Source organism: Euprymna scolopes, chromosome 44 (genome assembly GCF_053919585.1).
Source record: "Euprymna scolopes isolate OS-2025 chromosome 44, ASM5391958v1, whole genome shotgun sequence".
In the NCBI taxonomy this organism is placed as follows: Eukaryota; Metazoa; Mollusca; class Cephalopoda; order Sepiida; family Sepiolidae; genus Euprymna; species Euprymna scolopes.
This window is the reverse complement of record NC_136525.1, coordinates 34,325,415-34,349,081: the sequence shown is the minus strand read 5'-3', so window position 1 is coordinate 34,349,081 and position 23,667 is coordinate 34,325,415.

The following is a 23,667-nucleotide window of genomic DNA, read 5'->3' as shown; positions in this document are numbered from 1 at the left end:
TATTGTTAGTTTTAAAATGATTTTGTATCTCTATCCTAGGGTAAATTTTATCCTGTGAACACAGTTGTTCGCTATTTCTCTCCTACATTTTAATAGATGTTGAGGTTCTTTAAAGTATAGGATAGCATAATCTACATGGATCGTCTAGGTCTCTACATGTGTTTGCTTGTCTTACTATTTTCCATTCGACTACTGGCCAACGTCCACTTTCCTTGAGTTCTTTAAGGCGACAAATTTATCATTCCACCTTGTAATAATAATGATTAAGACAATTGTTAAAGTAGTTTTTATGATACCCACCATGGTGCTCATTATATTGGTTATTATACTTATAATTAAGCTAATCATATGAATGAAGTGAATAATAATAATAATTATTATGATGATAATAACAATAATAGTACTAATTAACATTAATAGTGATAAAATACCAGTAATAAAATCACGATAACAAAAAAAATTTTATGCCAATAATAATAATAATAATCTATATATTAATACGATATCGTGTGTGTTCTTTTGTGTGTCACGCTTACATCCGGGTCGTTTAATTGTTATGTTCTTCTATTTCAACACTACAGCTTTATTTTAAAATTTTTATTGACAAAAATCAATTCAGATAACTTGATTATGTAGTAGACCTGACAGCTATTCAATGCAGCTGCTTTCAACCTCAAACACCACCTTGATATGGGTCCAGAACTGGGAGCATGCTTTTTCCACAAGCGTCAGCGGGAGCTTGGTGAATACTCGGCAGATGGCGACGATCAGGCTTGCTTTGGTGTTGTGGGAGGTCATGTTGGTGATGTTCTCGACATATGACTCAACGAAAGAGTGCTATGACTTCATATCCTTCTCTCAGTGAGAGAAGGATATAAAGTTGTACCACTCCTTCTGAAGCCAAACCTGGGTCTCTTTGGATTTGTGGGCTGGCGCCGAGTCCTGCTACTACACCCAGGGTCTGCCAGCGGCCTCCAGATTGCACCAGGGGATCACCACACTCTTCAGCACATTGAGATACACTTCATAACTCAGACAACGACGAAAGTATTGTAACAAACTTATTCTTAATTCACAAATAGGGCTCAACTTCAATTTTACTTAAAGAGGCTATAATATTATTTTTCAATGAATATTAATAATTTTTTATACCTATGTACACTAGTGTTTCATGTTTATGCAGACATCAGTGCAGGAAATGCTGGTCTCAATCAACAAAGTCAACCTTGACTTTGCAGGCTGAAGTTCTTCCCCTCATGAAATGCTACACATTTTCTTCTAGGGGTAACTTTCACTCTAGCACGGAAATAGAAGACTTGCATCAAATCTGTTACTAAGGCCAAGACAGAAACAAATATTCAGTGCACCTGTAGCAGTTCAACCGCATAATAAGAGAATGATATTAATGATAGTGGTAATGTAGCAGTTCAACCGCATGATAAGAGAATGATATTAATGATAGTGGTAATGTAGCAGTTCAACCGCATAATAAGAGAATGATATTAATGATAGTGGTAATGTAGCAGTTCAACCGCATGATAAGAGAATGATATTAATGATAGTGGTAATGTAGCAGTTCAACCGCATGATAAGAGAATGATATTAATGATAGTGGTAATGTAGCAGTTCAACCGCATAATAAGAGAATGATATTAATGATAGTGGTAATGTAGCAGCTCAACCTCATGATAAGAGAATGATATTAATGATAGTGGTAATGTAGCAGTTCAACCGCATGATAAGAGAATGATATTAATGATAGTGGTAATGTAGCAGTTCAACCGCATAATAAGAGAATGATATTAATGATAGTGGTAATGTAGCAGTTCAACCGCATAATAAGAGAATGATATTAATGATAGTGGTAATGTAGCAGTTCAACCGCATAATAAGAGAATGATATTAATGATAGTGGTAATGTAGCAGTTCAACCGCATAATAAGAGAATGATATTAATGATAGTGGTAATGTAGCAGTTCAACCTCATGATAAGAGAATGATAGTGGCAATACAGGGTGGAACGATAAAATTGTTGCTATAGAAAAGACGACATGATTCCATTTCCGTTTGATGAAAACTACTTTTCTTTTTTGTTGCAGATCATCTACTAGTTGGCCAGTTGCATACAAATCTCGAGAGCAATAGGAGCCTTCCATCATGTCTAAAAGTGACACAATGTTCAACGAACTATATCAGAGATGCGCCGCTGTACAAATCATGCTCTCTACTGATCCAAGTTATGACAACAGGACCATTGCCAGCTCCCTCAAAATGCATCGCTAGATTGACACAAATAACCGGGACGTGCCCAGGCTGATGAAAACAAAGTTTCTGGTCACAGTTATGGTCTTTGGTGTCGTTTCAAGTGAGGGGCATATCATGCCACCTCAGATCTTGCAAGTTTGCTTGAACATCAACACCAAAATTTACCTGGATGTGCTGAAGAGTGTGGTGATCTCCTGGTGCAATCAGGTGGCCGCTGGTGGACCCTGACTGTGGCACATGACTCAGCAACCAGCATGCAAGTCCAAAGAAACCTAGGCTTGGCTTCAGAAGGAGTGCTACGACTTTGTACCCTTCTCTCACTAATGCCTTCTCTTTTCCTTGACTTAAACCTGCTGGACTACTTCATTTGGTCATGCATCAAGAACATCACCAACATGACCCCTCAAAACACCAAAGCCAACCTGATCTCCACCATCCACTGAGTATTCACCAAGCTTTCAGTCCCGGGCCCGTATCAAGACAGTGATTGAAGCTAAAGGCAGTAACATTGAATAGATGTCAAATTTACTACATAATCGAGTTACCTGAATTGATTTTTTCAATAATTGTTTAAAATACTGTAGTGTTGTATTCTTTAGGGTGACACTTTTATCGTCCCACCCTGCATTTCATCTTCTTTGATACTGTGAGTAGAAAACCGTGCATATAGGAAGATTAGATTACTATTTTGCTTCGTGAGTTGCAGCAAGATGTCTGTTCACATTATACTTGAACTTCTGCATGTCAGTACAGTTGGAAAAGCAGAATCCTGGAAGGGAGTTCCAAAGTCTAGCAGTTCTAAAGAAGAATACAGGAGTAGAAAGCTCTCTTACATCTAGGAATCTCTACTGTGTAGGGTAGGATTTGGCTACTGGTCAGGTTTGTCGTGGGGTATTTACGTCAAGGGAGTACAAGTCTTGCAGTTCGTCAGAGCATTCATCATTAAAATACTTGTAGAACAGACAGGGGGATGCAACGTTTTGTCGATGGGACAGAGGCTGAAGCTTAAATGGCAGTTCAGGACCTATCAGTTTGACGACTCTCTTTTGAACCCTGTCTAGGAGTGAGAGACTAGTAGCAGACACACCAGCCTAAATGTGACAACAATACTCCATTACATAAGCGAAAGGTGGCCTTATAGAGGTAAAAAATACTTTCAGGCGTTAGTAGTTTTCTATTACTGTAGAGTTTTTATTGCTTCATGATAAAACAAGAAGTTTTTTCATATGGTGTGGCATTTTGTGTCATGATTAGTGACTTCCATTCCATGTTTAGCTAAACCGAGTTCACTTCCAGCATCATTTGAATTTTTGGATTTAACCAGAATCCCGTAAGGAAAAAACAGTTAGCAAAGAGGATTAATGTTAGACAGAGCAGAGGATATTCTGACAAAGTTTGGTGACTATTGGTCAAGCGATGTTTATGCTAGGAATACGCAAAAAAAAAAACTTATCTACAAATTTGACTGAAAACATAACCTTTTTGGTGAAGGTGCAAGTACTTAAATTTGATATTTTATTGCTGTTGGTATCCCCTGAGAAAAGCAGGTTACATTTGTTCAGTCGTCATCCGCTCAGTTCACGTAAGACGCGCTTGTTATTGTTGAAACCTTAGATGGATATACATTTCTCGATCAGGGTTTTCCTTCTGTAAAAGTAGAGGAAGAAATCTTTTCCTTTGAGAAAATAGAATTTAAGATACAAAATAATGATGTTGATGATGACGTCATAATGAGCATGCCCTGGCCTCGTATGATGAGAAGCAGTCTCTCGAGCGACTTGACATTTTGCCTCGAGTTACATTTCTTTGCTGTTTAAGAATTGCTGAGGACAAAACACAGCAAAATAGAAGAAGTTGACATTCAAATGTCTTTTGATAGCAAATGGCAAAAAGATGGAATTACTTGTCATCGATAGAACTTTCTAGATTTCAATGGAAACGAAAAACAAAAGACAGATGGAATTACTGGGATAACATACATTATCTCTCAATAACGCGCGCACACACACACACACACACATGCACACACATATATATATAGTAGTAAGTTATGAAAATATATATGGCAATTAAGCTACACAGAATATTCTGCATTTCATTCTCATGAGAATTCGTCAGGCTTATGCGCACGAGAATGAAATGTGGAATATTCTGTGTAGCTTAATTGCCATATGTATTTTCATAACTTACTACCTAGCTCTACCTATGTATTGAGCACTGTTGAAGTAAATACTGAAAATTTACGCATAACAATATATCTTCATATATTAATTTATGCGATTAAATGAAGTAGTCATATATATATATATATATATATATATATATATATATAGTCATCCACATACAATATTGTTCCACTGTTTCACAGTTCATCAGTACAGCTAGATAAACAACTACCTCAAGTCAGGATCGAAACCCGACTGCCCATATGACAGTTGGAGCTTCTAACCATTGTGCTATTCGGCTGCTGCTATGCGAATAGTGAATTAATAATGTTTTGACATTGTCCAAATACCTAAGCTCAATTCGTTTACACAAAGAGCATCGCTTCATATGCTAATGTTACTTGTATATCACTTCCCAATATGCTCAACCCAAAATAGGGAGCATTATAGTCATCCACATACAGTACTGTTTCGCTGTTTCACAGCTCATCAGTGCAGTTAGACAAGCAACTACATCATATGACAGTCGGAGCTTCTAACCGTTGCGCTATTTGGCTGCTGCTATGTTGGCAGTGAATTAACAATGTTTTGACATTGTCCAAATACCTATGTATATATATATATGTTTATATATATATATATATATATATATATATATATATATATATATATATATATATACTAGCAAAAGTACCCGTCGTTTACTGGGTTCAAAAACCGCCTACAGAAAATGGACTTTGATTTATGAAAGTATGATAGGTTATGAAAAGGAAGGGTTGTAAAGAGATAGCTTCGAATTTGGGGGTATCAAAACCAAAACAAAATATGATAAAAGTAAAAATAAAATAGATAAACCCCATAATTTATTATAACATACCTGTTCACACTGAAACACTTATCATAATATTCTGTGGATCTATATTAAAAAACCTTGTTAAACTTTGTGACATATTTCCATTCTATGGAGGTCAGGCGTGAACGAACACCCCATAATTTTATTATTCCATATTTCTTCAAACTGAAACATAATTATCAAAGTATACTTACGCAGATAGATATAAAAAGTCTTTATTAAAGTTTGTGCCTATTTCCATTCTATGGAGGTCAGGCGCGAACGCAGACCCCACAATTTTATTATACCATCCCTGTTTAAGTTAAAACATACTTATCAAAGTATTCTTATGTACATCTATATGAAAAACACTTATAAACGTTTTTTTTAATTTTTTAATTTTTTATTTCCATACTTTGTGGACCAGGTGTGTACGCAGACCCCACAATTTTAATGAATCATCATTATGCCAGATCAAACATACCCATTCCTGTGTCTCGATACATCTTCTATCATTATATGTGATCAGTTTTCTATAATAGTCAACCATATAGGAGCCTATTCATGACCAGACACACACACAGACGTTCAGCTTTATATTATAGAAGATATATATATATATATATATATATATATATATATATATATATATATATATATATATATATATATATTATTTTATTCAATGTAGGTAAAGAAAACTACAATTAGTTATGATAATAAATCTACTGTTTCTGTCTAAAAAAAATATTGTCAGGCGACAAAAACAGCCTCTAATCTTTAATGAAAATGAAAACCAGATATGAAGAAAAGAAAGAAAAAAAAGAAAAATGAAGAAGCAAATAGAAAGCAAAATATATATGTCTCCAAATATGTATATATACGTGCATATCGAAGCCATGACTATAAAACAATTTTGTGGAAACAAATGAGATGGTGGTCTATCATTGTTCGGATTTGAGAAAAATCGAAGTTAATAGCTGATAATAATGTAAAAAAAAAAATTGATACTAAGAGGAAAATTATATTATATATAATTACTTTTGATTTACAAGATAATGTTTAGGTGGCTGATGAGGTGTTCTTATAATGCTGACAATTTAAGAAGATTTCTTGTTTTTTATTAAACAACTTAGCCCTATCTTTAAATATCGTAATGATATCTTTCTTTTATAGTTTGGATTCTCGAAGAGGCATTTATGACCAGTGAACCTTTCTCCTGGAAAGTATTGCCAGCTATGCCAATATAAAATTTATTAATATTTGGGTACTCTTTAGTGGGGATTGTGGCTTTATATACTACAGAGGTTGTTAAGTGGGCATTCCCATTTATTCAAGCAGTTACAAGGTTTAGTTAATTTATTTGATTTTGATGCATTTGTATTGTTCAAAATTTTTCTATTGTGTTTTTTTAATTATTTTCCCACAACTATAGATCAATTTTATTGCGGTTTTATTAAATATTTTATTATCAGTTAGAATTTTTTTTTTCTTAGTTGTTTTTACATTCACATTGAAAGTGCTGTAATTTTCCCTTTTTTAGGCTGTTTTTTTTTTAGGCTGTTCTTATATTCGTGTTGTGTGTTTTTATATCTCCTATTTTTCTGGGCTTTCTTATAGAAAGTTTCGTGAGAGTTAAAAATATTTATGTTAGAGGAGTTATTGCTAATTCTTTTGCTGGTTGATTTAGGGATATGCTTCATTATTGGGTGATTGAAGAGTGGATTGATATAAATTGGGTTAGTGTTATCCTTTTTGTATGATTCATATATTTTTCTTTAAGTCTATGGTTACATCTAAGAAGTTACCTGTTTTAATGTTTGAAATAATTTCTACTGTTAATTCTTCTGAATTCTTTGAGGATTACTTTCTTCATTTTTTCACATTTTTCGAGTCTTTTATAACCATGAATCCATCATCTCTATAAAGTCCGATATTTTCTACTTCAATGACCTTTGTTAGGTATTATAAAATGTAGAGACCTACCAAATCATCTTTGCCAAAGCCAGGAAACCCAAATTGGCTGATCTTTTTGGGTTCAGTGTTTGTAATTGCTAAGTAGTACAGTGGTTCTGCACTTTCCAACAATTTTGATTTCATCCTTGAAAAGGTCCAAAAGAAGTAAATTCCATTATTTCCTCGAAAAGTTCTTGGATGATTGATGGGTAACAGTTTTCATACATTTATCTCTGCAAAAATATATGCAGCATATTCATATTGACATAACAATTCTTATTAAATTAACAGTTTTCATACATTTATCTCTACAACAATATATGCAGCATATTCATATTGACATAACAATTCTTGTTAAATTAACAAAGTAAAACGTTCATTTTCAAATTAATACTAACCATTGATGAACTTTTTACTATTGTTGATTTTCTGATGAAAAGTGTTCATCTTTGAAAACCCATGGATTAAGGATTTTTCATTATTATAATTCTTTGTTATAATTTGATGGATCAATAAATATTGTAATTTATAGAACTTTATTTAAATCATCTATTTTTTTTACCCTTTTACAAAAATTATGGGTATCTTTTCTCTTTTTTCATTCATGGGATTTTTTCAGGTTTTAGGGCTACTGGCTTTATTTTTTCTAGAAGAGCTGAATATCTGGTCAACTTCTTCTCTCGTCTGCTTCTTGCTTTCTACCCTTTTCTTGAGAGTCTCCATTCTCTGCCAACTGCTTATATACTAAAAATCACTTGTGTAGTCCTTTTTATTTCAAAGTAAGTGGTTGGGTCTGTAAGATGCAGCCTTCTTGGATAACCAATCAAAGCTAACCACACAATCTTCTCACGAAGAATGATTTGTCAGTTAAAATTATTCATTTTTTGCCTCTACCTAAGGTCTCAGTCTTTGATTCCCACGGGCAACGATGATATCAGAATTAACAAAGGTCATTCGATGTAGCCAATGCGAATGACGTCAGGAATTCAAACTTGGATCTACATGGTTAATCTTCTACCCTTCGCCTCTAAGAGACTCTCCTCTGACTGACTATGTCAACTCTTGGCTGATCAACTGACTAACTGTCCTCTTACTCTCTGGCTGACTCTAAAATCCGAACCCATAAAATCCTATATGGAGAAATGTCCTTTGTCTATTACGTCAGAAGTGTGTTTTCAAACGTTACTAATTTTCACATGGCTTTTTGTATATTTGTCCAAACACACTTCTGCCAAACAAAAGAATTCTCACCTAACCTATTTTTTAGCCTAACTTATATTTTTAATAATATATTTCTAATTTGCATTGTCCATGCTTTTAACTGACATTTTAATATTCGGATTTCTAAATTTTAATATTCGAATTTCTAAATTTTAATATTCGGATTTCTAAAAGAATCAGACAATCTAACGATTACTACGATTCTATCCCATTGGTTACTGTACACGCAATAACCCTTATCCCCTTATCCCCTTATCCCCGAGTGGCTTCCGGGCCTTGATAAGTGGTGACTACCCTCTAAAAAAAAAATATTGACTTAATTTCTAACATTCCATTTCTTAACTTTGCCTACAGGGTTCGATTCTAGGCTTATCCTAATCTCAAAGTCCCACCCCTACACAGTAGAGATCCCTAGATGTAAGAAAACCTTCTACTCTAATATTTTCTTTCCCAGAACTGCTAGACTTTGGAATTCCCTTCCGGGTTCCTGCTTCTCCAACTGTACTGACATGAGGAAGTTCAAGTGTAATGTGAATAGACATCTTGCTGCTCAACACCCTACATAGTATCCCTGCATCTTACCATATATTTCAGCAGGTAACTGTCAGATAAGACGAGGTACAAAATTGGAGCAAATTTTAATGAATTTATCATATATCGGTTGTATAAGATGACTGCTAAATCATGAAACAATGTTTGTTTAGCCTTGGAACGCCCGGTATCTTATAAAATATTGTTTTTTAGAGATGATTTTTGAACTTTAAGGGTCGTCTTATATGCCGAAATATACAGTATCTCCCTGATAGTAGCCCCCTATATCAAAGTGGCAATGTTTGTGGTGAAAATGTAAAAGAAAAAACAACCTTTAGCCCAGTGGCTTCTACCTGCTACACTCTCTGTCACTATGTCCAGCTGAATATTATTCACTTTATTTCCTCATAGCGTGGCCAATTCCTTTACCCCCTTCCAACATATTTCAACAAAGATACTAAGAGATGTACCATCATCAATATTGAACACTATTCTCTTTATTATTATTCAGAATTGTAAGGTTTCATGTATTTCTTGATTTCTAAACTTCTTCTCTGTGTGCTACGGGTTGATGGATACAGAGAAATATTTATAGGCTGACATAAATAGAAATACCCGTCTCAGGATGGGTAAAATTTATTCCCCGAAAAGAATAAATTCAAACCATTTTTATGTCCTCTGAAAAAAAAATTAAAATCAAGATATAATATGACTAAACCTTATGTTTAGGACCCTTACTCTAATTTTGATTAAAATCCATTACATGATTTTGATTCTAGAAAATGTCTCAAATTTAAGGTATGTTTTAAGGAGTCTTAAGAAAAAATTGAAATTCAGGAAATTTTGTAAATTCTAATGAACATGGATAAAATTGAATGCAAATTTGAAATGTTCAAAATACACTAAGGAAACTGAAATTTGAAAAATATTTGTTCATTGTATCGTTTTCTAAGGAGATCCACGCCATGGGGACATTTCTGGAATAGCTTTTATGTCCAATCAAATCAAAACTTCCCAGGTGTTAAGCACAATAAAATGAGAACATCTGCTTTAAATCAATATATATATCGTCAGTTCAATCTATGTCAAGTTCTCAATTAATTGTCTCCTGAGAATTAATTATCTTGACAGGAATTAAACACACGTTTATAAAAATATATAATTTATTTCACTTTGAAGCATTTCTGAGAACTTGAACATTGAGCTAGTTAACAGGCATACACCGTCAACTTCCAACTTCATTATAAATTTTCCAATTTGGCAAAACAAGAGAGAAATAGAAAGAGAGAGAGAGAGAGAGAGAGAGAGGGAGGGAGGGGAATAAAGAGACATGCAGGAATATTAAAAAGAGACTGAGATATTATTTCGTTTTACAAATCTTAATGTCTGACCTTTTTCACCTGTCAATCCCAATTGCTTTGACACAGCTGAGATTTTATAAATATCTGTCAAGCTTAATCGAGATTGTTGTGTCTGACATGTTTCCCATAATACATTTAAACTATGCTCATCTTCAATTGAGCACTAGGAAGATCGGGTATAAAGCTTTTAAATGTGAGGAGCTCTAGCAATTTATGTTTGATACATATTGTTAGCCATCATCATCATCATCATCATCATGTTTTGGAAAAAAATCTATAAAATGCATCGGAATAAAAAAGTCATGATCAACAAGTGTTTAAAGATTTTGCGGCAAAAGACGTTCAATCTAACCTGATGAAGATGATGATGATGAAAGAATGGATGAGAGTGCTTATGCTAGTAGATGTAGAACAGTTGAGGTAGCAGGGTCAGAAAAATCAAAATATGGGTGGATGAGTAACAAGGTTTGATTTGAAAAAAAAAGTGAGATAAATAAAGACCTGGTCAGAGATAGGTTTGGAAGTCAATTTGGAAAAGCCACCCAACATCTGTCAGATGGTGATGGAATGGGTTAGTAGATACAGATTAATTAATGTAGCAGGATCACAGGTGACGGGCAAGGAAAACATGGAAGGAAGTGATAATCATAGATTCAGGATAAAATGGGATAAAGACCTGTCCAGAGATAGGTTAGTTTGGAAGTCAGTTTCTATAGGTTGCTCACTATGTAAAACGTATTTTAAATGATGATAATGATGATGATGATGATTACCAAGGCTGCTACAAAGAAAATGGGCTCTCTCTACTGTGCTAGAAAATTACTCACATCTGAAAGTATCCTATATCTCTACAATGCCACTGTTCACCCATGCATGAGTAGCCACATCTGGGATGGTGCATCAAAATAGTAGCTCCTCACATCCAAGTTGCAACACATCTTGTTTGAGTTAAATAGAATTTTTAAAAAAAAGATGATGATGATGATGATGATTAATCTCTTTTTTGCCCATAGCTCACATAGTACACATAGCCCTATTTCTTTTTCAGACAGACCTAAGCTAATGTAGTTATATTTCTCTGTCTGCATAATATTTTAAATCTAATATGATGATGATGATTGCCAAGGCTGTTGCAAAGAAGATGGGCTCCGTTTACCATGCTGGAAAATTACCCATACTTGAGAACATTTTAAATCTCTACAACACCACATTGTGGCCACGCATGGAGTATTGTTGCACATTTGGAATAGTGCCTCTACTATTAGTCTTTCCCTTTTAGACAGAGTCCAAAAGAGTCTCCAAGCTAATAGGTCGTGCACTATCAACTAAGTTCTGTTTTACAAATACTTTAATGGAATTAATTCATATCATGTGTGCCTTCTCGATGTACATATTTTCGATTTACCTGACAAGCAGCAAAATTCCACCCCTTCACTATAAAAAGTCCCTAGATGCTGGAAAGCCTTCTACTCTGATAGATTCTTTCCTCAAACTGCTAAACTTTGGAATTCCCTCTAATCTGCAAAAGTTTAAATGTAATGTGAATAGACATCTCGCTGCTCAACTCCTAACAGTTCTCTGTTAGACATGACCTCAAATAGTAGCCCTTCATGTCCAAGTTGTTTGATTTGGAAAAGAATTTTTTTTAAATGATGATGATAATAATGATGATGCTTAATCTCTTATCAAAATATACTTACGCATATAGATATGAAAGGTCTTCATTAAAGTTTGTGCCTAACCTGCTCACACAGCACATATAGTCCCATTACTTTTCAGACAGACCTAAGTTAATGTAGTGTCCAAAGTATACTTTGTCACTCACATCTGTGTCGCCAGTCTGAAATCAATGAACTGTGCTGACATCAACTGCATCAATGAACTGTGCTGACATCAACTGCATCAACTTCGTCAACATTCAACAGACGTCTATGAATGTCGATCGTTTCAATTTTTTCTGCATGGAGAAATTCAATGACGCATCTCTGTTTCTGGCGCACGACCATGACAGGGGTTTCTTTCTTAGAGTTTTACACCATCAATATCTGCAACAGAAAGATGAAGCTTTCAGGTCGTGAATGTATAAGTTCAGTCATCATAATTTGCAGTTGTCTTTGATCCATTCAGGCAGAATAAAAAATAAGAGGCATCATTTTTGGAACACCCCTCATACATATGTATAATAGCAGGGAGACCTGATGTTGCCCAAGATTGAATGAGTGTTAACAAATTTTTCACACTCACATATTTTATTGTCATCAAAATCAGTGAAATCGCCCATTTTCAATTAAATCGATTGATTGCCTGCTCTAGTTGGGGACCCATCTTGGTGAACTTCACATGCTTCCCTGCAAACGCTTAGTCTACAATAAATCGTCATCTATATTTCACCATTGCACTGTAGAGAACCTACTGTTCATTTTATAAAATTAATTTTATATAATGGCTAGAATTAAAGGTTATAATGCAAAATACAAATATATGGTTCAGTGTTCTCTAAACAGAAACAATCATTTTGAACATACCCATGTCATATCAAAGAACCTATTGTTGCTTTTATATACCGGGCCTGTGCAGTAATAAGACTTCTCAAATGTACTTGTGATATTAAACTGTATAAGGCATTAACTTTAGTTAAAATTGCCTGTTCATTTTCTCATCTTATTATTTTGATTATTGATTATGAATTGATTATTATTTTGATTATTGATTACAAATACTTACTGAAAACATTCTGATACAAAACCTATCTAAGAACAATGCCATGCACATAAAATACATTTGTGTGAAATTTCAAAACAATCGGCCCAGCCGCTTAGAACTCTATAGGGAATTCACTGACACATACACACACATAGAAACAAAATTCCTTTTATATAATAGTTGATTATATATATATATATATATATATATATATATATATATATGTAATCAACTATTCTTGAAGTTATACATTATAACTTTCTTGAAGTTTTACATTTGGATTTTACCGTCACTGGATTATTTATCTTCCACCAGACTATCCATTCATGTGTAATCACCTTTTTCTTCACCATATTCCCTCTGCTTCACTTTTTTTGTTTTCAAGTAAGATCTTTGATTTACTTGTTGTTTCATCAAATACTTTTGCATGCAAAATCCGATCCCACATTTTGCTAATTCCTACCCTCTGATGAGAAGGAAAATATTTCTTCGAAACTCCGCGGAATAAGGACTATCCACTTATCTAGTGTTTCTTTTTCAGATTAAATGTTTTTAACTCATTTCAGTGTTTTTTAACATGTTTTATTAACTGTTTTCTCATATATATATATATATATATATATATATATAGTAATTTATAAAATATATATGGCGATTAAGCTACACTGAATATTCGGCATTTCATCCACTCTAAGATTCGTCAGGCTTACGCGCATAAGCCTGAAGAATCCTAGAGTGGATGAAACGCCGAATATTCAGTGTAGCTTAATCACCATATATATTTTATAAATTACTAACTAGCTCTACCTACATATTGAGCACTTTTGAAGTAAATACTTAAAGTTTACGCATAAATCTATACTTTCGTGTATTAATTTTATGTGAGTAAATTAAGTAGTTATATATATATATATATATTATTTTTAAAATGTAATTATCCACTGACACGTGTTTCGTCATCTACAACTCATCAGAGTGGCTGAATATGGCGAGATTCGAAATCGGGACCCCACGGTAATAAGCCTAAGCCCCTTACCTCTGACCCATCTCGCCAACTGCCTGGATATATCACGATTTACTTAAATGTTGTTTGTTTTGGTTTTAGCGATATGTTTTGAATGAATTCAATTATTTATGAAAGCGCATTTTAACCTAAATGCGAGCTGGGAATAATTTTCCCTTTAACCAATTTGGTACTCCCACATGGGGAGCTGTATATATATTATTTTTAAAATGTAATTATCCATTATATATATATATATATATATAGATAGATAGATAGATAGATAGATAGATATAGATGTAATAATAGATAATAATAAATAATAAATGATAGATAGCATATAAACATAAAAACTATATATATAACTTTATAAAAGTCTATATTCCAAATTTCATGATGTTGACCATCTTACAATTTATTCCTTTAATTCTGTTGACATTTACGATTCTTGACACTAACTGTTTCATAGTGCAAAATCATTCATTTAATTATTATATAAACCAATGAATTTATTTTGCCCTTAACATCAGAAGAAATAGCAACCATCAATCCACCAAAAGAAAATAAAATGCATTTGGACATAAATACAAAATCCGAAAATTGTAAGAGAAGTTGAAATTACCTTATTTTTAGCTTACATTACGCCATTTTGAACGTAGAAATAAAGTCACTAACATTTAAATATTCGTAATAATAAATTTTATTAATTTTGATATATACTACTAAAAAATAGTCTATTTGTTATATGCTCCATAATCACATTAAGATTCTTAAATTAAGGATTTGTATATATAAAAAGTGAAATATAATTGAAAAAAATCACATTTTCTACATAATATGGTTGTCTTCAAGTCCAATGTAAACAAGTTCTTGATGAGCCGTTCCACTTAAGTTAACAAATTTACTGAATTTTCATTACTAACGACTATTATATTGTCCAATTAACTACTGTACACTCTTTAACCCTTATCCTCGAGTGGCCTCTTGGCCTTGATAAGTGGTAATACCTATGTGTATATATATATATATATATATATATATATACTAGCTGTACCCTGCCATGCATTGCTGTGGCTCAATTTGGTGTAATGGCAAAATCATCATATTAAGAACGGCATATTAAAAATGGCTTTTGGAATGAATACCACAGTTCTCCCCACGTTAAGACCTTTTTGGGTTTTTTTGTAATAAATTTTTAGTTGAGAGCACAGAATAGTTACCTAACACCATCCTCTCCCCATGGTAAGAATGGCTAAAGAAAATAACGGTTTTATATTGTACTCGGATGCATATGATGATGCGTCTCCACAATAATTCAATATTTAACTTCATCTTTCATTATTTCTTTTCGAGAACAAAACCAACATTTCATTTATATTGTTTAATGTTTTTATTTTTAAATTATAAAAACAAAACACATTTAATCAATTTAAAATTTCATCTTTCATTATTTCTGTTTTATTTGTTAAACAACGTTGTTAAATTTTGATCACAGGATTATATTTTCAATAATCATGTAAATATAAACAAACTTTCTGTTTACGATATATGTACACCGGTGTCGACTCAACGTGTCCCTTTTTTTTTTAACAGGGTTGGAGGCTATTTGTACAACTAAACGGCAAATCTGCATTTTTTTTTTTTTAATAATTTCACGCTATCTTATTGTTTAATAATAAATTGTTAGCGGTAGCTGAAAGCACAGTATAGTTACAAAACACCCCCCCCCTCGCCAATGTAAAAAATAAAAAATAAAAAAGTTATTATTTCAACACGATACGAAAAATGCATAATAAACTGTACTTTCACCTAACAATTTGTAGTTTTAGTAATAAAAATAAAATTTTGGGTACTTATATTTTTTTGTTACTGTGCTGAAATAATAATGTTAATATTTTGAAAGGCATTCGTAACATGGGAGGGATAGTAAAAATTAAAAAAATAAAAAGATATTGTGAAAGTTTAATCCAACCAAAAAAAAACTGTAAAAATAGCGTGATATCAAAAATGCATAAGCACCAAAATGTGGTTTAATTTTACAGGAGATATTGTTCCCGGGTGCATACGATGGTAGATGGTAACCGTACTATGTTTACATATATTTTTTTAATATCTAATAAATGTAAGGTGGAAGCACAAAATAGTTAGAAAACACCCTCACCTACTCTGTAAGAATGGTTTTCCAAATAATAGCGATATATTTCAGCACGGCACCAAAACTACATAAGAATTGAAAATTTCATTTTTATTGGCCAATGTTTGTCATTCTAAATAAAATGAAAGATATGTAATCATTTCAAAACTTCATCTTGCAGTTTATTTTTTTAATTTGTTAAGCACATGATCACATTTTCAATAAGTATGTTATTATATTTTACCCATTTAAAGGTTGTAAAACATGTAATCAAATTTTTGCTCGATACGGGTGACGACTTTTAAGAGTCCCTTTTAGTGATTACCTGGTGTGAGGATATATGTACAACTAAACGGCCAACCTGCCCCCAAAGATCCGGTATTATTTTACTTTAAGGCCTGTCTCACGTTTGTATATAAGAAAATAATGCTTTGTAGATTTATTTCGGTATGCTGAAAACGAATCTGCAGACCGTTTCTGTCACAAAAAAAAGTAGTTTTCATGATATGAAGAAATTACTTTTTCGAAAAGTGGGTGATCACTTTGTGATGTAAATATAACTTGGAATGAGCACCCACTTTGTGTCCACGTGAGAGAGTAACATATTTTGTGTGTTTATTTTTGTTTGATTTCCTTTGCATGGTAATAACCCCTGGATTTTGGGACTATTTTCGATTTCACAGCCGTAGCCATCGTTTACGCTACGTGCGAGCATAAACAAAGGCTGGTAAATATGCACTCGCGTACCAAACGGTACTTGTCAAAAAAACCTTATATGCAATAAACACAAAAGAAAATACCCCCTCTCTCAGGTGGCCAGAAAGTGAGTGCTCATGCTAAGTTAAATTTACATGGAAAAGTGATCACCAAGTTTTCAGAAAAGTAAATTCCTCATATCATGTAAAGTATTTTTTGCGATGGAAATGGTTTACAGTTTCGTTTTTAGCACACTGAAATCTACAAAAAAAATGTTTTGTTATATACAAACGTGAGACGGGGCTTCTGGGGAGAAAAGTTTGTAAACAGATATTGAAATATTGTAAATCGGAAGTCATCAACTCATGGTGCATGGGTAAAAATAGTTCCGCATTTACTGAACATATTTTAATTTTATTTAATAATTTCTGTGTTACTATTTTAACGATTTAAAAAAAAAGTGTATTATAGTCAGAATTGTTATGTTTCGTCATTTCAAAATGGTAAACCGGAAGTATATTCGCTAATCGGCTCGGATGAAATCGGAAATTTTCCCCGACGAATAAAAATTGTTTTTTTTAATAAGGTAATATTTACTTTTTAATATTTAAAAACACAGTTAGATGATAAAGATTCACTGTTATAAAATTTCACAGAAAACGGGATTGTAAATTTCTAGTTTATCGATTTTGAATAAACCAGACGTTCCATTTTTATATATATATATATATATATATATATATATATATATATATATATATATATATATATATATATATATATATGAGGTTGCTATTTTTCAAAGGTAGGGTAACCAGTGAAATATAATGAGGTTTATACAAGAGTGCTCAATACAGAAGTAGAGCAAGTTACATTTTAAATTTGCTTTTACATAAGCAGTAGTTTGTTGCTACACAGTCATGAGCATGTTTCGCTCTACTAGTATTTACTAAATAGAGACTGCTTCAGGCAACAAACCTTATTTTCGAAAACGGAATTCCGTTTTCGAAAATAAGGTTTGTTGCCTGAAGTGGTCTCTAGTTAGTAAATACTAGTAGACTGAAACATGCCCATGACTGTGTAGCAACATACTACTGCTTATGTAAATGCAAATTTAAAATATATATATATATATACAACTTTATAGAGAGATATAATTATAGAAAGGAATACACTGAAATAAAAAAAGTAATGAAATTCAAAATACAATTTATAATCCATTTTATTTTTTAATAAATTGTGTCACAAAATATTTTTAAAAAAGTAAAAAAAAATTAATTTTAATTTTAAAATAATTTTATTTCCATTAAAATTTCTCCAAAACATATACAATAGATATTTTTTGTCTTTAAAAAAATATGCTGTTTATTTTACAGAAAAAAAAAGTTTAGAATAAATACTTCAAGTCAGCTGCTGCTGTTTTGTTTTTACTTCTGCTTCTCTTAGCAGATTATCAGTTTTATAATCAAAAAACAGAAAAGAGTCTTTCTCCCCGGTTTTCCTTGACTAGATATGTTTTTAAACAAATATAGATATAATAAAAAGTGAAGAGTGCTTTTCAATAACAGGCTGATCTGGGGGTGGAAAAAAGGGGGTTTAGAATGAAAAATAGCTGAGAACTTACTGTTTCTCAAATAACTCTGAGAAATCATTACAATTCTTTGAAATCATAGAGATTTTGTAGATTGGAGAGTCTTCGACTGAACTGCTTTAGAGTTAGGACAAGTAACTGTTGTATAGTCCACAAGGATACACAAGTTACGACAGCGATTGGTTATGATAAAAGACAGGCACAAAATACTTATTTGGATTATTCGGATGACTGTTCTCATCTTGAGTGTTATTCACACAATGTTTCGGTCAGTGAAATCTTATTTTTAAATAAGAAAATGAAATTTTATCAGTTTCTGAGAAAAGACTCACTCACTGAAAATGTTTCAAGAAACAAGGGAGATAACTAAACAATAATTTATACTATATTTATGTTGTAAAATCTATGACTTACCATTAATCAGTTCAAAATGATTTTCTTTATAAAAATAAAACTACCTGATCAATTTACATACTTTTTGGAATATGATATTTTTATTTTGTCATGAATAGATTTTTCTTTATTTTTGTTTTTTAATATAGAGTGAATACTGAACAAGAATCAAACTTTTGAATAATTAGATGTGCCGAGTAAATGAATAATCAAGACGTGATATGGTTGAGTGAGTAAAACAGCAATGTAGAATTGTTGACAAATTCAAACCAGTTTCTCAAAGCAGAGATGGGGATGCTGTCCATTTACTTAAAAGTCAGCTCCTTAAGGTATTATTTATATTATCTAGCACCAATAATTGTTGATGGATAGACCATCAAGGAAGTTGAAAGCTCCAGGAAAGAAAATTATGAAAGATGGAGATCTCCTCCCTGAGCTAAAGAGAAGGATAGCATTGATACGGGCAGCTTTTGTGAAAGTGGATAATATCATGAGAAGCCAAAAAGCAAGTATGGCAATCAAAAATAAAGATCTTCGATGAATATACCTGTGATGATCTATTGCAGTGAAACATGGATCCACCAACAAACAAGAATTATTGACATCAATACTGCCATCAAGACATCTATATACAGATGGGCAGAGCACGTAGCAAGAGAGTATGACAACAGATGGTCCATCAGGACAATAGAATGGACACCTCATGACTGAGGCCAAAGGGAAAACTAGGATCAGAGTGGAATGGAAGAGATAGATGGCTAAAGTCCAAAGAGAGGTTCCTTACTGAATGATAAAACTCTTATTGATTGATCGACTGACTGATTGATTGATTGATTGATTGATTGATTGATTGATCCAGACTATTATTCACATTTGCATGTAATTTCCGAACTTCTTCAGGTACATCATATCAATATAATAATAATTAGCATTATCTATGCATCTATGCTCTGTACGCATATTGCCAATTTAATGCCACATTAGCATTTAAGCTGTGGCATGAGCATGGTGTCACGTGATGAAATGCATTATGGTTGAAGGAAAAGAGAGAGGAGAAGAAAAAAGAAAGAAACATATGGATGATTGTTTTTATACGTCAACATTCTCCCTAAACAAAAGTAAAACGGCAAATGTTGACTACAGAGGAGAAGAAAAAGATGCGTGTTAATTTGGAAGGTACGCTTGACAAGCACACAAGTCTCCTCCTTGTACCCCTTCAAAAGCAAGTCAGCTAAACTGTGTGTCCTAGAGAGAATTATTGTAACACAACAACTGATTGTAGCTAAAAATAAAAGACTACTATCTGACCAGGAAACGGAAAGAAAGAGAGAATATATTGTGTCACATTGTAAATATGTGCGTGTGAAGCAAACAAAATAAATAACTTTTTTATTCTAATAAATTTGTGCCAGATTTATTTTCTTTGCGAGTCTCCACATACAATGTTTGGTCCATTTGATAAGAAATCACAGGATTACATGAATACCTTGTCAAACTAAAAATCTATTTCTTTAATTTGAGAATGAAGTTTTGAATCTTTAATTATTAATTAGGGTGCCTTGTTCTTGTTCTATCAAGCATAATGGATAAAGTGTGAAAGTAATGACCAGTTCCACGTGACTTTCTCCTGGAGATTGAAGATTCAATCCTTAGTGCAGGCAATACTAAGAAAGCAATTAAAAATTACTTAAGACTTCTATCTGGTCCTGAGGGAGCAAGAGCAAACTACCCTCAGGGATTAATAAGAGTTCTGTTGGAAATTTTGTACAGATTCCCAAGTTTGATAAGATGCATCTGAAGAAGGTTGAAGGTTATAGTGCTAAAACTGTTGTGAGAATATCATCCAGGATGAGAACAGTAGTGTAAATAATAATAATTAAAAAAAAAAAAAGGAGAACGACTACCTAAAACCACTAACCTAGTTCTAAAACAGATCCTTTCTTTGATAAAATGCATGCCCATTGGCTGGTAGGAAGGGGCGCGATGGATACTAGAAAGCTGATTGGCCGACTAGAAATCCTCAACATATATAAAAACAAGAAGCAACGACAGAATTCGCGCATAAGCCTGACGAATCCTATAGTTGGATGAAACGCAGAATATTCAGTGTAGCTTAATCGCCATATATATTTTATAAATTACTATATATATATATATATATATATATATATATATATATATATATATATATATATATATGAAGATGTTATTTGTTTTTGTAATAAGTTTTGAATGAATTCAATTATTTACGAATATGCATTTTTACCTAACTGCGAGTTGGGAATAATTTTCCCTTTAACTAATTTGGTACCCACATATGGGGAGCAGCATATATATTTTTAAAATATAATTATCCACTGACACATGTTTCACCGTCTATGACTCATCAGAATAGCTGAATCTTGTGAGATTCGAAATCGAGATTCCATGGTAAACCCCTAAACACTTACCACTTGTCCACCTCGCTAGATTCAGCCACTCTGATGAGTCGTAGATGACGAAACACATGTCAGTGGATAATCATATTTTAAAAACAATATATATGTATGTATATATATATATATAAATCTATACATATATATATTTTATATATGTATGTATAAATCTATACATATATATATATTTTATATATATATATATATATATATATATATATATAAAATATATATATATATATATATATATATACTCCATTTTATATGTGTATCTATTTGTAACTAAATAAATAAAAATGTCTTTTTTCTTGTCATTTAGTGAGGGGGAATGAGAAAGCAAATAGCAAGTTAGACACTAACTCAAACTGCTTGAAATGAATTCTGAAATAAAAATTTAACAGTCGGTCTTTCTCTTCTTTAGGTCATCAGAAATTACTCAAATAATTTCTATATGAAAAATTAAATATGTAATTGTATAATGTAACTGCCAAGTTACATCATATAAATATAATAATATCTAGAAATATCTAGCAATGTCTAGTAATATCTAAAAAAACATAAGATGTTAAATTTCATACTAGAATAATCTATATCGATGGATAAGGACATTGTTTTCTGAGGGTTAAAGGTTCAAACCTTGCTACAGGCAATAATTAAGAATGGGATAAAATTAATGAAATCTTGATTATAGTATATATGTGGAAAATTTAAAATCTTAGAATTAATATATTATTTATTTTAAGAAAGAAAAAACACATTGTTGTTTGTTTTCTAGATTCCAAATAATTATTAAATTAATATTTCTGCTCTGACTGATAGGATGAGAAAAATGTACCCGCATAGATTAAAAAGAAGATTCAGTTTGAAAATTCATCCAAGTTCCTGGACTTGCTATAAAAAAAGCCTAAGCTAAACTACAAAGTTATCAAGTTTGAAAAGATGCAGATTACATTGGCCGAAACATTCTCAGGTGAGAACAGTAGTCCAAAAATTACAAATTATCAATCCTCATCTTAAAACTTTCAAAATCTAAACTCATTAATGTGTTTGAAAAAAAAAATAAAAAAATAATGGGTCACCTGATCTTAGAATTCGCATTATTTTTACATTTATTTTTTATCTAAATATTAATTTACTTGGCCGTATATTCAGTGTCACAAAAACATCATCATCACAAACATTAATTAATGAGAAACAAATTATCTCCCTTTATAGTCACTCTTTATCAGTTAAAAATCATTAAAACTATTTCCTCTCTAAAAATTAAAAATAATAACACAGTTGTCTGTTTGCAGTTCCAAATTGGCTATTTTATTTTATAATTTTATTTTATAATTTTATTTTATAATTTTATTTTATAATTTTATTTTATAATTAAAAAAAGCCATGTTGAGAGGAGACTGCAAGTTTTTTATTTTATAGTTTTTTTATAGTTTTTTTTTTTTATAGTTTCTTTTTAAATTTAAAAAAAAAATGTGCAAATGAATTGACATCTGTTCCTTTATAATTTATATCAAAAATTATTCAGAAAAAAAAGCCAAACAATGTGTTGTGTGTTTTTTAAATCAAATCCTTTTAGTGTTAAAAGCTTAAAAAAAATTTGCTAAAAAATTGTTTTAAATTCGTTGTTATTTGTTTTATTTTTATTTTTTATTCGTTTTATTTATAATTAGTTTTAAAAATTTTCAACTACCATGGAATTTTCACGGGTTCAGCAAGTTATTATTGTTATTTTATGCAAATTGCTGCAGAAAAGGCCTGAAGCCACTTGCTGCAAAGAGCTAACAAAAGTAATCGATGATTACCACAAAGACAGGAGATTTTAGGTTTAGTTTTGAAAAGAACATAAGACTATAGGAGGAAAACAGTCAGCAATAAGAAAGTTACGAACTGCAAATTGGTGGAAACCACTTAGTAACATGAGTTGGAAAAACGGAAGCAATTCTGAAGAACACATAACATAATAGTATTTATAGAAAAGACTGAGACTAGCAAAATTATGTCTGTTAGAGAGAAGAAGAAGAAGAAGAAGAAGAAGAAGAAGAAGAAGAATAAGAAGAAGAAGAAGAAGAAGAAGAAGAAGAAGAAGAAGAAGAAAGGGTGGGAGTCAATAAAATTATAATTATATTTTTACAAAAAAAAAAACTAAAATAGGAGAGATATTCACTCCATACAAGATCTGATAGTAGAGAGCTTCAGGTGTGCGAAATTGTTTAGGATGACAGAAAGAACTGATTTTAAAAGGAGCAATGGATCTAATGAACTCCAAGAGAAATTTGATGAGAAAGACTAAGTAAAGTGGGGCACATGTTTAATGTATTGCACCTATATTTTTTTTGGTACTTGTACAGTTTAATCAAGACATTAAAAAATGAAAATAT